At 42.1% G+C, this 15,859-nt stretch overlaps 1 long non-coding RNA gene across 1 annotated transcript in view; it reads right to left on the reverse strand.

Moving 5' to 3' along the window:
- The window catches only part of LOC147202231 (uncharacterized), a 45,339-nt gene that overhangs the window by 25,118 nt on the left and 4,362 nt on the right, over positions 1 to 15,859 (reverse strand). The window contains exons 2-3 of the long non-coding RNA XR_015101409.1: positions 7,551 to 7,715; positions 7,418 to 7,469 (exon numbers count right to left, since the gene is read on the reverse strand). This is a non-coding gene — a long non-coding RNA (uncharacterized LOC147202231). The remainder of the gene's footprint in view (positions 1 to 7,417; positions 7,470 to 7,550; positions 7,716 to 15,859) is intronic.

Here is a 15,859-nt window from a genome sequence, read left to right on the forward strand (position 1 = left end):
TTGTAGCTCACCTGTAAGGATTTGAATTTTGAAACTGAAATATTATAATCAGTCTTGCAGTCACGGTCTTGGCAGAAGTCACTCTTACAGTCATTTCAGTGTCACATTGGTTAAATGTTGAGTACCGAGGAATTAAAAATATATTTTCTGTGTATGTTCTCAGTCGGGTAGAGTTGCTTGAACCTGTTTTTTTCTCTTGACTCAGACACATTCAGTATCCCCCCCCCCCCAATGGGATTGCAAGTAACCCAGAATAGACATAGGTATTTGCGATATATTTATATATTTTTGGAGATGAGGATGTGCAAGATTAAGCAACCTGTCACAACCGTACTGCGGAAGAACACAGTGTGCTGCTCAGTGTCTTTGTGATCTGGAGTTATAACAATGTGGTTGCGGGCTATGTTCTGCTAAATCTGACAGTTACATAACACACACGGGCACACACAGACTCAGTCAATTCTATTTCAGATTTCTCATCCCAATCCAAATCCAATAAATTGATCTAAATGAGCGGCATGACGACATCCGCGTGTTTCAACTCGGATAACAGCAGGGCCCCAAAAACTAAATGCAACAGCAATGTTTTATGAAAAAATAACTCTTTACTTTAAAAGAGCAGCGACTAACCCAATTACAATTTTAGCTTGGAGCGGTCTTATTTTCTAATTAGCATAATTTATGCAATGAGAAAACTGTGAGAAAGCGCACCAAAAATATAGTTCCTCCGCATCATGCTATGAGTGTCCTGAGATTTGACTGATCTTCACGCGTGATGATTTGTGAGTCTTTCGAGCTTAAGCGTTTACTGTATTTGTCCGATGACCATCGTGACTGCAGAAATTTCCAGCTAAATGATGAGAACTGTGAGTCACATTGCAACTCCGATCTTCACACTAAAAACTACGGTTGAGAAATTGCTGGTTCATGTTTAGTTAGTTCACCCTAATACTTGAACACCGTAACTCTAAGCACCCACCCTACCCAAACATGTGCTCTAAGCCTGAGGTGTCCTCCAAAGCGGAACTGTGATCATGAACACACACTGGGGACAAGCCTCTATTGAATCAGGGTGTCTGATGATCAGTGGGTGAAATACACGATGATCTTGAGAAATACTTCTGAATGTACAGCATGTCCAGAAAATACATCCAACCGTCTTCTAATCCGTTTATCTCCACAAGGGTCGCGGGCGTGTTGGAGCCTATCCCAGCTGTCTGTACACCCTGAATTGGTTTTCCAGAAAATACAATTGAAATACAATTAAAAATATATATTTTTAAAATTGAAAGGCTTAATCAATATCAAAACAAATAAAAATATCCATTCATTCATTTTCTATAGTGCTTGTCCTCACTGGGGTTTGTGGATAAGGTTGAGCCTAGCCCAGCTGATTTGGCAGCACATTTAAAAATCCTCTGGTTCTTAACCTGGGTTCGATCGAACCCTTGGGATTCGGTGAATCGCTCTGAGGGGTTCGACGAAGCCTCTGCCATGGAGGATAAGACACACCCGACTCAACATGTCAATTAGTTATGACGCGCTCGCTTGGCCTTCACCGTCTGGTTCATTTTGTGCACAATTAAAAAACGTGTACTTATGACTTGAAATTTTATTGAAGTTTCTTCTGTTTTTAATAAATGCGTATTTGTAAAAAAAAATTGCGTTTTTATTTTTCCCTCATGAAGGGTTCGGTGAATGTGCATATGAACTGGTTGGGTTCGGTACCTCTAACAAGGTGAAGAACCACTGCTCTGAACAGAACTGACAACATGGGATTCATACATTTGAACGGGACTCTCCTTTATCACAAACAAATATGCAAGTGAACAGAACGCTATTTCCGTCTGTCTTCCACAATGACAAAACTTCAGCAACAAATTGTCTGCTGATAAATAAAGTTTGCCTGACTCATTGCAGGTGTGTGAACAAAACGTGTCCCTGAGTGTGACAGCCATTCAGGGAGTCGCTCAATATTGTCCCACGTGTTCACAGTGCTGAGAATTCCTCTGACGAGCACTTAATGGATTCTTTCACCTCCTACTGAGTCGACAAACGTGTCCACCCTGAAACAACACGAAACAACACATTGCCCCTGCGCATGATGTCTGTTCGACAACAGAATGTTGCACATCATTTGCATGAGAACGGAGAACCTTTGTCTCCATTTTCCGTGACCCCATTTACAAAGTCATTACTCAAACACCGTGTTTATTATTAGACATTCTTCGAAGTGGTCCGGGAGAAAATCATTCCGGGAGGCTAGAAATACCCACAGAGACAGGTGTACATTCATCCTTGTTAGAAATGTCACGAGACCTTTCGGTGCGCTGTATGCCTGCACGCACGTGATATTTCTGCAGAAGAAAAACTCAGAAAAAGGGCGGCATGTCCTTGGCGCGTGCACGCACACATGCAGACACGCATGCACACACACACACACACATTTGCACGAATTGTTTAGCGATAGGCTGCACGTGTAAAAAGTTGGTGTTAAAAACAGAATGTCGTGTTGGATTAACACCACTCAGTAATAAAATAGCCCCTGTAGTCTAAAATGTGACACTGATATGTTGTTAAAACAGGGTGTCACCTGGACCCGACCTTGATTGGCCGCTATTTGAAAGTAAAGTTGACTGGTTAGGGTCGAGACAATTTTCTTCAGCCTCATTTTGGTCTTGCCTGCAAGACGGAATCAAACGTCCCGACGGTAGGCAAAACTTTCACATGATGGTATTTGATGAAAAACATGTTCCCCCCCCCCCTTTTTTTACTTGGATTCCACTTGAGTTTTATGGTTCATATTGTTTAAAAAATAACATTGATCAGATTCCAGATCGTTACAGTACTTTAAAGTACAAACATGTGTCTGTCACTTGGGCAACTTGGCTAATCATAGTTGTCTTTGCTATGATGTCACATGGACTCTTTGAAAACACTTGCATACCTAGAAGTGCCTTGTCGTCTTTGGGCTTGTTAAGTCACATAATCACGCGAGACCTCTCCGTTGGAAGACCGGATTCTTGACCGGTGGTGGAAGAGAATCTTTATGTGTCAGGAGAGTTGCGTTGAGATTATCAGAGCACCCCACACAGAATGCGACCAAAACCGTAAAACGCTCCATTTTTTTATCGCTATGTGTAAGGTCTGCCAAAGACAAATAATCTTTTAAGATTCCAAAAAATCCTTATGTGTGTACTCAGTCAAAGCAGGGACGTTAATTCTTGTGTGAAAATGCGCACAAGAAGTATTCAAAAATAAAAAGCAGGCCTTGGTTCTGGGTGGAATGTGCCCGTAACACCTCACTGAGGAGGTATCCAGGAGGCATCCTTATCAAATGCCGGAGCCAATTCAAATGGCTCCACTCAACGCAGAGGAGCAGTGGCTCTACTCTGAGCTCCCGAACGAACGAACACCCATCTCACCCTATTTCTAAGGGAAACCCTCGACACTTCAAATCCCAGACTCTGCTTCCTCATGGGGAGACACGTCAGTAGAGCAGGAAAAAAAATAAAAAAAAAATATATATATATACTGTATATAGATATAAATATAGAAAATATACAGTATATTATAATTTTGATGATTAGATTGAGTAATGCTTCATAAGAAACAATTAGATTACAGTTAGAATTGGCCCTCTGAAAAAAACATTTATATTACAAATATGATTGCATGAAATAAAAGTTTCTACAATATTTGACTGTGGTGAAACACATCTGTGTGCAATATACTGGTAGTACTGTATGAGCACGATAGCTTTCCCAGTATGTCGCGCACCGTGATTTGTCCCTTAACATTTTTCCTCATAAAAATGCAGCTGTATCCAAGCAAATAAAAGAACATGACGTGAATATGAACTGCAACCATTCCAAATACACTTCCTTGTATAGCTGCTTTTGTGTAACAATGTGTTGATTGTCACTTCCGCTCAATGCCAAAAAATGACCACGCTTATAATTAGTGCACCAGCTTAAAGGGGATGTGTTCAGTCCGGGCCATGCTCCTTTTAAAGTATTCTTCACAGCAAATCTAACTGTGACGGGGAGACCCTTGGGTGCACACTTGAGAACAACAACAACAGAGAGAGGAAACATCTGCGGAGCGGCTCATTGCGCACGCTGGAATGTAGGCATATGTAACATGACTCACTGATGTTTATTTTGACTCGCATACTAAGCGCAAGGGCGGCCCGGTAGTCCAGTGGTTAGCACGTCGGCTTCACAGTGCAGAGGTACCGGGTTCGATTCCAGCTCCGGCCTCCCTGTGTGGAGTTTGCATGTTCTCCCCGGGCCTGCGTGGGTTTTCTCTGGGTGCTCCGGTTTCCTCCCACATTCCAAAAACATGCATGGCAGGCTGATTGGACGCTCTAAATTGTCCCTAGGTGTGAGTGTGGGCGTGGATGGTTGTTCGTCTCTGTGTGCCCTGCGATTGGCTGGCAACTGATTCAGGGTGTCCCCCGCCTACTGCCCGGAGACGACGGCTGGGATAGGCTCCAGCGCCCCCCGCGACCCTAGTGAGGATCAAGCGGTTCGGAAAATGGATGGATGGATACTAAGCGCAATGTCTGATGTTTGGACACTTTCACAGAGCTGAATGAGGAATCCAGCAGCACAGCAAAATACAAGCTCAATAGTAAAATGTGTGAATGAAGATCTCGGTCAAGGTGCCGAATATCTCAAAATGTTTCTTACTTCAGTTGTTCTCAAACTTTTCACGTCAAATACCAGCTAATAAAGTCCTGTCCAACTACCACGATAATGACCAAAATTTAAATACTGTTCCATAGTCGGGCTACATAAGTTAATCCAAAACAAGACAGAGGTTTGATTGTTGATGTCATGTTTTGTTCTTGTGTACCTCCAGCAGGAGTGGGGGCGGTGTTGTCCAAGGGCTCTCCGGTTGAACAGAAACTCTTCCCCGGCGCTTTCTTCTCTTGAAGACTCACCCCAGCAGAGTCCAACTACGACGTAAGTGTTAGAAAACGACCCGGTGGCACACAGACCCGAATCCAAAAATATCATTCCAGATCAGTACTTCGTGGGAATGTTACGGGGGGAGGTCAAGGCGCATGAAAGAACCAAAGTCCCGGATGTATGCCCCTCTATATGACTTTTTGCGCCCATTCACATGTACCCAGAAGTTCTTCAATGGGGGCACACATCCAAGGTGGCATGCCATCCGGCAATAAACAGAACTATGCAAGTAATTTCACAAAGATTTTGGTGGCAGGAGCTTCGGGAGGACGCCGAGGACTTCGTCAAAGCGTGCTCTGCCTGTGCGAAGTCTTCCCACCAACCACCGGCTGGTTTGCTGCGACTGTTATGACCTCCACCTCGACCATGGCCCCACATCTCAAAGGACTTCATAACTGGTCTTCCATCTTCACGAGACAAGTCAATAATACTTAGCATTGTTGACCGTTCCTCCATGTCCGCTCATGTCATCGCTCTTTCCAAACTTCCTTCCAACTTAGAAACTGCCAATCTGCTTATTTACCACGTTTTCCGCATCCATGGGATCCCGGTGGGCATTGTCTAAGACCGGGGTCCCGAATTCGTTTCCCCAGGTATGGAGGTGCTTTTATCGAGCCCTGGGAGCCACTGCGAGCCTGTCTTCCGGATATCACCCACAAACCAACGGACAAACAGAAAAAAAGAACCAGGACTTTGTACACTGCACTCCGCTGCGTTTGCCTTCCTCAGTCTACGTCATGGGCCACCCATCGGCCCTGGGTAGAATACGCTCATCACACCCTCATCTTGTCAGCCACGGGGTGGTCCCAATTCATGACAGCCTTCGGGTATCGGCAACCACTGTCGAAATTCCATCTGTCCAGCTCCACTTGCAGCAGGGGCCCACAAGATCTGGAGGGAGACCAGGGCCGCCCTGTCTCAGACGGTAATCAGAGGATAGAGGACCGATGATGACGTCTGGACTATCGCATGGGGCAGAAGGTGTGGCTCTCAACCCAGGATCTTCATCTGGCTGGTACCTCGAGGAAATTGGGACCAAGGTTCACTAGACCGTTCGTGGTGGAGGCCATCATAAATCCAATTTCCGTTAAGAACCGGCTACCCCCCACCATGAAAGTTCATCCGGTGTTCAACGTAGCCTTGCTCAAGCCTGTTGCATCCAGTCCTCTGGCTCGACCTCCCATCTCGCCTTCACCGCCGCGAGTAATTGACGGAGACCCTCTGTACACGGTGACTCTTTCTCTAGCGATAACCCACATACTAGTGATACCCGTGCCAGTGAGAATGTTTCAATGTATTACGAGGTATTAAAACTACACGAGATCAGAGAAGATTTTCACGTTTTCCACATTTTGTTGTTGGAAATTTAATCCAAATTTGTTCGATGACTTTTTTTTTTCTGATTTGCAATAAATTTGCAAAAAACAAAAAAAAGTTCCAATTCAAACATGACCCCACTGAGGACAAGCACTATAGAAATTGGCTGAACAATACTGTGACAAATAGGAAGAAAATCTAATGGGCGATGTTCACTGCTGTTCCCATCACAGTGTGTTAACCTGATTTTCTTGACAGCATTGTAGGTAAGCATGTCCAGTTTGTCACAACAGCGGGGTCAGCAGACAGGTTTACTGAGGATCAAATGATACAGCTACAGAATTAAAATTGGGATGCCCCACTTTCCCAACTTTGATCATGTTAGCACCTCAACTTTATAGCTTTTAGGACGCCATTTAATTAATCAAGTCATCTGCCCATCACGCAAGTGAGAGTTAACACTAGGTGAATGTCAAGATCACCACAGCGCAATGAGGACACAGAGTAACAGTACAGCCGCTGCACGTGTCCTCGTCAGAGACACCTGAGCCTCGCTGTACACGTGCCTTATGACCGCTCATTTCAGCCATCATTTTTCCATCAGCGAGATGAATGTCATGCTAAATGTAGGTCAAAACACAAACTGAAAGCCTTTCATAAGAAACTGGTTTCCAGCCCAACTGCAAATAGGCGTATGGACCCTCTATAGTGTCATTTTTCCGGCCTTATTTGAGACCGATGATGAAACTTAATGGACTACTGTTAGCTGAGTAAAGGCCATCTCATACAACCGTGCTTCAATCAACCTATTTGACAACTTTTGATGAAATCTGGAACTTCACATTAAGTTTAGTTTTGGAGTATTCATAGTGTAATTAAGAAATAACGAAATATTCCGCATACATACTGTATGACGTAAGTTGTGTTTTGTTTTTTATGTGGGATTTTTGTGATCCCACCGAAAATCAGAGAGCACTGGTGCAAAGAGAAAAATGGTGGTGACAAAAGACTGACAATGGAACTGCGGTATAGTGGGAGCATAGAGACAAAATTCAATAAAATGGAGAACAAGCAACAGAATATACACTGCAAAGCCATCTATGTTTGAATGCCAAGAGACTCACCTCCCCGGGCCCACCAGTAGTAATCGCCCTCTGTATATCTTCAGGCGAATCCCTGAGAAGTACATGACAAGTTTTAATATGCAGCGGTTAACTTCAAGAATTAAACGGAATAATTCATTAATATGACCCGCACCATTTTGAGAGTAAACATCACCAGCCGGAGACCGAAATGAGTCGCTTTGTGAACGTCATGTGACCAAACACAGAAGAGAGGTGAGTCGTGGCCTACGTTCGCAAGGCAGTTTGACGTCAATTTCAGTCGACAGCAAGGGGCAGTGCAGGATAAAACGTCAGCTCCCTGAGATGGATGAAAACAAGTGGATTAATCTGCCCAATTCTTATTCCCCAAATGCAACATTAATCAGATTACCAAATTCAGAGTTGCAAAGAAAATTTTTGACTTGAGTTCCTCTTTTAGAAATTACTGCACTGAGAACGCCAGTGACAGACGGCGTGATTGACAAGTTATGAATTACTCGCTGTCACACTGCGGGCACTGACAAACCCTGTCATCTTGGCGTTGCAGTGCTTTGCTGACAATTTTGGTACATCCACCTCTGGGGGAAAAAAAAGCCCATCCCTTGTTGGTTAAAAAGTGGGCAAGACTTGCTGAGCGAAGGGACCTCAGTGGGGATTCAGAAACAAGAGGCCCGTTTGTATTTTTAATTGATTGTGCATTCCAAAACGTTAAAGTTCAATGTTCCTCAGTGTTATAGTAACAATTGCGGCCGAAATAACCCCGCACCATCTGGCGGCTGACAATCAAACGTGAGCTGCTAATCACACTGCCCTCTCTTTCTATCTTTCTTCAAGCATCACACACTGTGAATGAAAAAGGACGAAAACCTCTTTGTAAGACCGAAAAGCCTTTCAACCTTCACAAATGAGTCTGTATTGTTACAATACAATACATGCTGATTTATATAGCGCTTTCACAACAGCGGCAGCTGTAACAAAGCGCTTAACAAAACAGTTAACATAAAGTAAAATAATAAACACAACACATAACATAAAACTCGGACAGTCGTGCAGTCCTAACCACTTTTCCGTCACACGCTTTGTTGTTTGAAGCAGTTTGAGATGAAAGAGGACAGAATCAAAGTGTCCTTTAACCAGTGGATCAGAGACGTCATTCTGTCAAGTCTCTGGTGAATGGAAAATCAGTAAAACAAGAATGAGGACACACTGAAAACGTTGTATTCATTGTCATGTTTTTAAATCAGTTTGATTCATGTTTTTTTTTTGTAATAAATGAATCAGATACTGTATATCATTGAACACCACTTGAACATCTAACATGTGGACATACTGTACAGCTTTCAAACAGGCACGCTTCTATCACAGCGGTTTTCTGTTTGTTTTCAAATAGGCAGGCCCTTCTTGGAAAGAAGTTGCTTCATACACAACAAGTACAGCATTTACACTTACATTAGGGCGCTTTAGCAATACAACCACATTTCAGAATGGCTCTCGCGGGACTTTTTATTATTTTCTCACTGGGAAATATTTGTAAAGGATGTGAGAAAAAGACAGCTGACAGGAAAAAAACACACTGTTTTGTATTATTTATTCGCCGATGAAAGCTACCCATCACCTTTCTGCCGACTCTGGTATTGTTCAAGAAGATGAGAGTCGTGTGAGCTTTGCTGCATTTGCCTTTATTTAAAATAATATAAGGCAGTGTATTTACTCTATCTTGTCGAGAAAAAAAAGTGAGTGTTTAATTTGTTATATCACAAGCGTGTTGAATTTGGGTTTATGTAACTCAAACACGATGCTTGTTGTCTGAATTCAAATGCTCCATTCAGTACGAATGAGCCGATTAGAAACGCTGCTTATGTGATTTTGTCTGTTCAAAGGCTCATGCAAATGTTGCCTCTGAAGGCTTAGCTTTCTTATTGTTGAGAAAACAAGCCAGTGGCTTCGACCGGTGGAGACCAACCACTTTTTGTTTAAAATGCAGTCAAGCAGTACTACTTCCCTAATACATGTATTCTATCTGCAATCTAGACAATACTTACTCATGCCAATAGCATGAAACCTTTGCGGTCCTGGCGGTGGCGCCAAGAGATGAATCAAATGTGAACTACACATTTACTGTGCATGTATTGGCTGTTCAATGATAACCGTTTCAGTCTACTTGATGGCAATTTGGATTTTTTAATCATAAACTGTCTTTTATATTCTCATCTATGTGCTGTCAAAAGGGGAGTTTGAAATAATAATAACAAATAAAACATTTTTTGAAAATCTTCTTAAAAAAGCCAACGTGACCTGACAGAGGCGCGAGTAAAATCATCTGAAAAGAAAGAGAAAAAAAAAATGTTGCCCAGACTTGTACCGAGGGTGACATATTCCCTCAGAAACTATCACCATGCCACTGATATAATATTAGAGCGTCGTAATTCAAGTACTGTACATCTTTTTTTTATTAGCAATTAACTTTTAGTTTTGAAGAATTTGGGGCTTCGGGTGCTTTGCTGAAACTGGGGCAGAATATCTACCTCCGGAAAAAAAAAAGATCATCCCTTGTTTTCCAACCACTGGGCATAAAACGAGAAAACAGAAGCAGACCAAAGAGACGTCATGCAACTGAGGATTCAGAAACAACATGGAACTAACATTTCTCCTAGACAGGTAAGGTTGTGTGTATTCTTCAATTGACCGTACATCTCAAAAGAGAAAACTTCAAACCGATATCATGTTGGATTCTATTTTTGGTGACGGGTAAAAATCCGGTGTGGGTTTGATGCATGTTGTTTACTCAGCAGTGCCCCATTTTTAGGGAACATTCATTTACAAGATGAGCAAGCAATGCCATCACCTCAACCGCTGTCCTGAAAGCTGGCACTTGCATTGCATTGCCTCTCATTATGGAGAGGCTTTGAGGGATGAGTTCCCAGTGAATGTTTACGCATCCGTGGAGCATTCCTCTGACCTCTTCTCCTCTCCCCAGTGCATTCTTCTTTACTTGAAATATGAAGGGCTTTCTGCCTATTGCATCTTTCTGTCATTACACCATTGCTTTTGTGGGCCTTGTTTTGTAGCCTCCTGGGATTGAGAAAAAAAAAGGATGCAAATTGTATTCCTGAATAGAAAAAAAATATGTTTCTTATGAGCACGTCCGCCTCACAATGCAGAAGTGTTCAGTTCGATTCTGGCTTCCTGCCATCCTGTGTGGAGTTTGCATGTTCTACCCGTGCCTGGGTGGGTTATCTCCGGGTACTTCCTTTGATGTTCCTAAAACACGCGTGGTAGGTTAATTGAACACTGAAACTGTCATTAGGTGTGATTGTGAGCATGAATGGTTGTTTGTCTATGTGTGCCGTGATTATGATTGGCAGGCAACCAGTTCAGGGTGTACCCCGTCTACCGCCCAAAGATGGCTGGGATAGATTCAGCACGCCCGCGACCCTCGTGGGCATCAGAAAATGGATGGATGGATGTTCCATATGGCCGAACAGTAATCGTTCCGTGACCTCGGTTGTGGGGATCCTAGTTTACTATCAGTCTAGGTTTGGATGCCAAGTCTCCTCATCCAGTAAATAGCAGGCTGGGCAATCCCATCAGCAGGAGGTGCCATGCTGTCCAAAACTGTTTTCATCACTGGCTGGTCAAGTCGAGTCAAGTCTATTTATAGGGCGTGAGCTGAGCTGATTAGTCCTGTATGGAGATCCTGTAGATTAGAGAAAGGTGAAAGTGTTGTTATTGTCACATGTGCAATATAGTTGGGGTTTTTTTGGCAGTTGTACACGTTTGTTGGAGCATATTAAGAAAAAGCCCAGACATGGGTAGAACATGCTAAAACAACACAGAAGTTAGGCATTAAAAGTAGCCTCTGCGTGCAATAATCAGGGAGGGGGTGGGGGGTGGGAGGGATGCTTTGTCATTGATGACTCAAAACAAAAGAGGATGAAAAATACTGTTCAAAACGAAAGCCCGCTGTAACAAAGAGTGACATTTTTAGTGGAAGTCACTCACCGGAAAGTCATCCTCGTTTCTCTATAGACTGTATCATGCCTATTTGTCTCTATTGCTGTGCGTCAATGAGCTGATGAGTACCGAATGAAATTTCGTTTGCACAATGTACAATGTTAATCATGTCGTCCTCTTCACGTACCCCATTAGGGTTCACGTGAGGCTCGAGGCTACTTCAGCTGACTTTGGGTGAAAAGCAGACTCCACAGTTGCCACTTAATCACAAGGCATATCGAGATGGACAAACATTCACACGCATTTATTTCAACTACATCGAAGTTATACGAGTTCGACCACTGCATCACTGACGTCACATTTTGTACTTTCACTTCACTGCCAGTCTATGCCTTTTTGTTGTTGCTAATTGTGCTTTTTACAGAACTGAGTTCCTTCTGGCCAGTTTTTAATCTTCTAGTCTTGAAGTGTATTCACATTTCTAACAGTCGCAAATGTTTTCAAGGTAAAATCATTTGAGGTTCTACATTGACAGAATTGATGTGTTAAGCAAGAATCCATTAGGTAATAAATACCTTTATTTCTTTGTTTGTTGTTCTTTATCCCGATTTGGCAGCATTCCAAGCCCTTGAGAAGCAATTCACCAGGAGCCACAGTTCATAAAGGTACGGAAATAAATAAATATATGTCCATAATACTTCGCCTGCAGTCATTAGTCTTTGTCAAGACATCTCCAGAATGCTCTTCCTGGCACTAAACCGCCTCGTGTTTGTGTTTTTCCACTCTCATTGTTTTACTTGCGTCAGGTTATTTTTAAGCATTGAGGCTAAATTTATCCTCCTAATCTTATTTTTCTAAATCAGGCGAGAGAGTGACAAAGCCATTAGTTTCACAGAGTTCCACTTCACCACCTGGAAACATCATACTGGTGTAATAGAACAACAAAAGTGAGTAAGTAAAATTAACCTAACTGGCTTTTTCCTTTTTTTTTGTGTGAGGTGGTTCAACACACCATTTTTTCAGTTTAAATCGTTAAATCTGTGTTATTCTCTTGTTTAATAAATGGATGAAAAGTTTAGATTTGCAAATAACTTCCATGTTGTAACAATGCATCTTTTCAATTCAATTCATGACGTTGAAAAATACTTTGTTTTTCACTTTACATTGTGTAAGGAATATTCATTTACAGGATGAGCAACAAAAACACACACATGGCCGATGCTGTCTCATCAATATAGGAAATTGGTGAAATAAAGAAATGTGAGGGTTTATTTTTCCCTTTTTCACATTTTAACTTGATCTGCAATCTTAAAGGGAAGGTCGACTCAAAAATGTTCTTATATACTGTACATATATATACTGTATGTCCAATAATATATTCTATGCAACCCCACACGTTTGAAAACTCGATGCTGAATAATGTTACGTTTGTGGAAAATGAATTAATCAGCAAAATCCATCTCAGGAGGCGTCCATTCTGCCACTTGCTGTCGACTGAAAATGACATTGCAGTTGCTCAGGGCTCAGGTAACGACCAATCAGCTTGCGAATGTCACATGACCAAACTCTGAAAACAAGTAACATTGTTTCATGCCATCTAAGACTACCGTTGAGTATAATGACACCTCCGATTTTGTGGTCATGAAAATAGTATTTTTCAGGCTTAAGGTTTACTCTTGATCTCATCTCTGACTTGGACTTGGACTCTGACTTTGTGGACTCGTATTTGACTTGGACTCGGACTTTTGTGACATGGACTTGCTTTTAAGTCAGACCTTTGTGACTTGCACTTGACTTGGACTCCATAAATGTGGAATTTGACTACAGCCCTGCTCAAAAAGGAAACATCCAAGAGGTATCATGTTCAGATTTCTTCTTCTGGATCTCACCGAAGGCGGACGCTTTTTTCCTCTGCTCTGTCCCTGCCTTATCTCCTCTGGAATGCTGACTTCAATCTTGTGTGCCTCGATCAACCTGAGCCTCTCACTGCATTTCTCTTAGAAATCTGAAAATCATGGAATTTATCAGCTGGTCTCTCAATGCAATCGACCAAATTTGTGCGATCCAAAGATCAGACATACTGTAAGTGAACCCGCCCGTTGTGACACAACATTTGTGGCAGGATAGACAGTGGGCTCCTAGCGATTCTTTCTGTCGAAGATGTTAGAGATGCCGACATCTTTGGAAATCTGATAACAGGCATTCTGGCGGTTAGAGTTGGCAGTTTACCGATTTATCGCAAATTTTCTCCCTTCAAGAACCTTTTCTGACTGAATCCCATGGACTCAAGATTTGGAGGTGCAGATTCTCATCCCAACCGCTTCACTTTTGGCTGGGAAACTCTCCAAGGTCACGGCTTAATGAAGCCAACTGAATCGGGGACATAGAACAGCTTTGGCAAAGTCCAAGCCTCACTAGAAATGAATCCGACTTGGTGCTGGCAATTCGGACCAACTCATTTCATTTTTGTCGCGGGCCACATTGTAGTTACCGTTTCCCTTGGAGGGCCGTTATGAATTTTGGGGAACCGTATAAATGTTTAATCCCCTCCACATATTACATACGCAGCGCACAACAAATTGATGGATAACTAGTTTTAAAATCAGAAGTCAAGAATAATGACTGTTATTGTGGAACACATATGACAATTTGAAATTTTGGTTCAGACTTAAGCAAGCATCATGGAACATGACATGCTTGATTTGCTTTCGCGGGTCACATAAAATGATGTGGCGAGCCAGATCTGGCCCCCGGGCCTCAACTTTGATAGCTGTGCTTTATTGTATTCGTCCATTCATTCATTTTCCAAACCACTGATTCTCACACATATTTTATAGTATTTGGGTCCCAGTAAGGAGCTGCATTTCTTATTCCAGCCAGAATACATTTGGGAAAACCTAAAATTGAGTGAAGAAAAAAAATAAAAACAACTTAAAGAAACATTAAAAGAAAGGAAAACATAGACTTTTGAACTTTCAACAGCTTCATATCAGTACATAAACATGGAGCACAGGAATAAAAAAAGTCTTATTATAACATTTGGACAGAATTAGAAAATGTTATGCAACTCCTCTCTAATGAGGCTTTGTGAGGGACTTTGTAGAGCATGACTAATGTCTGTGTGTGTGTGTGTAAAACCTTCATTTAGAAACACTTCTACATGGAGTGAAAACATAAAGAGGGGGAATATAAAATGTATATACTGTACAATAATTGATATGATTGTTACTGTGGCTGTTCATTTGTGGAAAATAATTGGATGACTTTGTGAGACAAATTTCAGTGGGACAAGGAGCCAAAGACCAGACAGCAAGCCAAAATAGTTTCTCACCATTCCCTCAGTCATATTAAACCAAAAGCAGCAGCTTCATGAAATATCAGGTCAAGGTGTCGCTATCCCTGCACAATGAGGTCAGGCTGAACTCATAAAAATATGATGAAGACTCCTAAGACCTACATGTTGACTTTTCCAAGATGTCTGCTTAGACTCCAGACTGTTGATCCCAAGATTTAAAACCCAATCTTGCTCTTCCTTTCCCTCTCATCTCTACTGTCGTTTCTGACTTCAAGCCTGTGAGCAAAAATCATTGGACCCTGCTTAATGACAAGAATAATATTGATAATTGCATTTGCACCAACAACACTCAATCAGGATTGGCGTGCTATTAATTCTCTTAGCTCAAACATTCAATGCCCAAGGCCAATTTTGGTGCACTCTGAATAGCCGAATGACAAATTTCAGTAAAGCTCTAAGTTTACAAATGGTCTCAGTGAACCAGTGCCCGCTTGGTGATTATTACCGAATGTGCCCTTAGTGTGCAAGTAACTGAAAGACTCATCCGGATCCTACTTGCCCTCACAAGCATACATGGGGTACAACTAAGGCACAGATACATAAACAGGAATTGTATTGGAACAGAATGGCTACTTGTGAACTGAAAAAAAAAGCTTTTTTTTTCCAACTTAAATGAATACGTGAATAAATTGTTAGGGGTGGGCTGAAGGGGTCTAGACAGATTTCTGACGGGGTATAGCCGCCTCTCGCCCCGGCGTCGCGCCGTGCATGCTCCAAGGCAAATAATAGGTCAGTTGGAGACTCTCTCGTCTCAAGTGTTGAATGTTTCCCTGACATCCTCTTTTCTCTACATGCTTGCAGTGAATCACGTGAAAACGAATCTTTTTTTAAATTTTAAAACCACCACATCCTTTGTTAACATGTAACTTCATCGTTCCGTCTTAAAATCACCCACTCCTGACAATTGGTCCCAAACAACAGAAGCAGAGTTCAAAACCCTGAACCCTTTGACACAAAATCACCCAACTGCTGACTTTGACTCCAGCCTTGACTTTTCAAAGCAATTTTGCAGCTCACGTGCTGGGAAACATTTGCTGGCGAAAACAAAATTGCTTGGAAAAAAAATACTGACCCATTTTTAAACCTCTTATTTCCTGACCTTAGAGAAAGGAAACATTGAACAATCACAAATGGACAAGTGGAAATCTAAAGTT

The sequence above is a fragment of the Hippocampus guttulatus genome, chromosome 7, assembly GCF_054856545.1.
Source record: "Hippocampus guttulatus isolate MCC_2025c chromosome 7, RoL_Hgut_1.0, whole genome shotgun sequence".
Lineage (NCBI taxonomy): Eukaryota > Metazoa > Chordata > Actinopteri > Syngnathiformes > Syngnathidae > Hippocampus > Hippocampus guttulatus.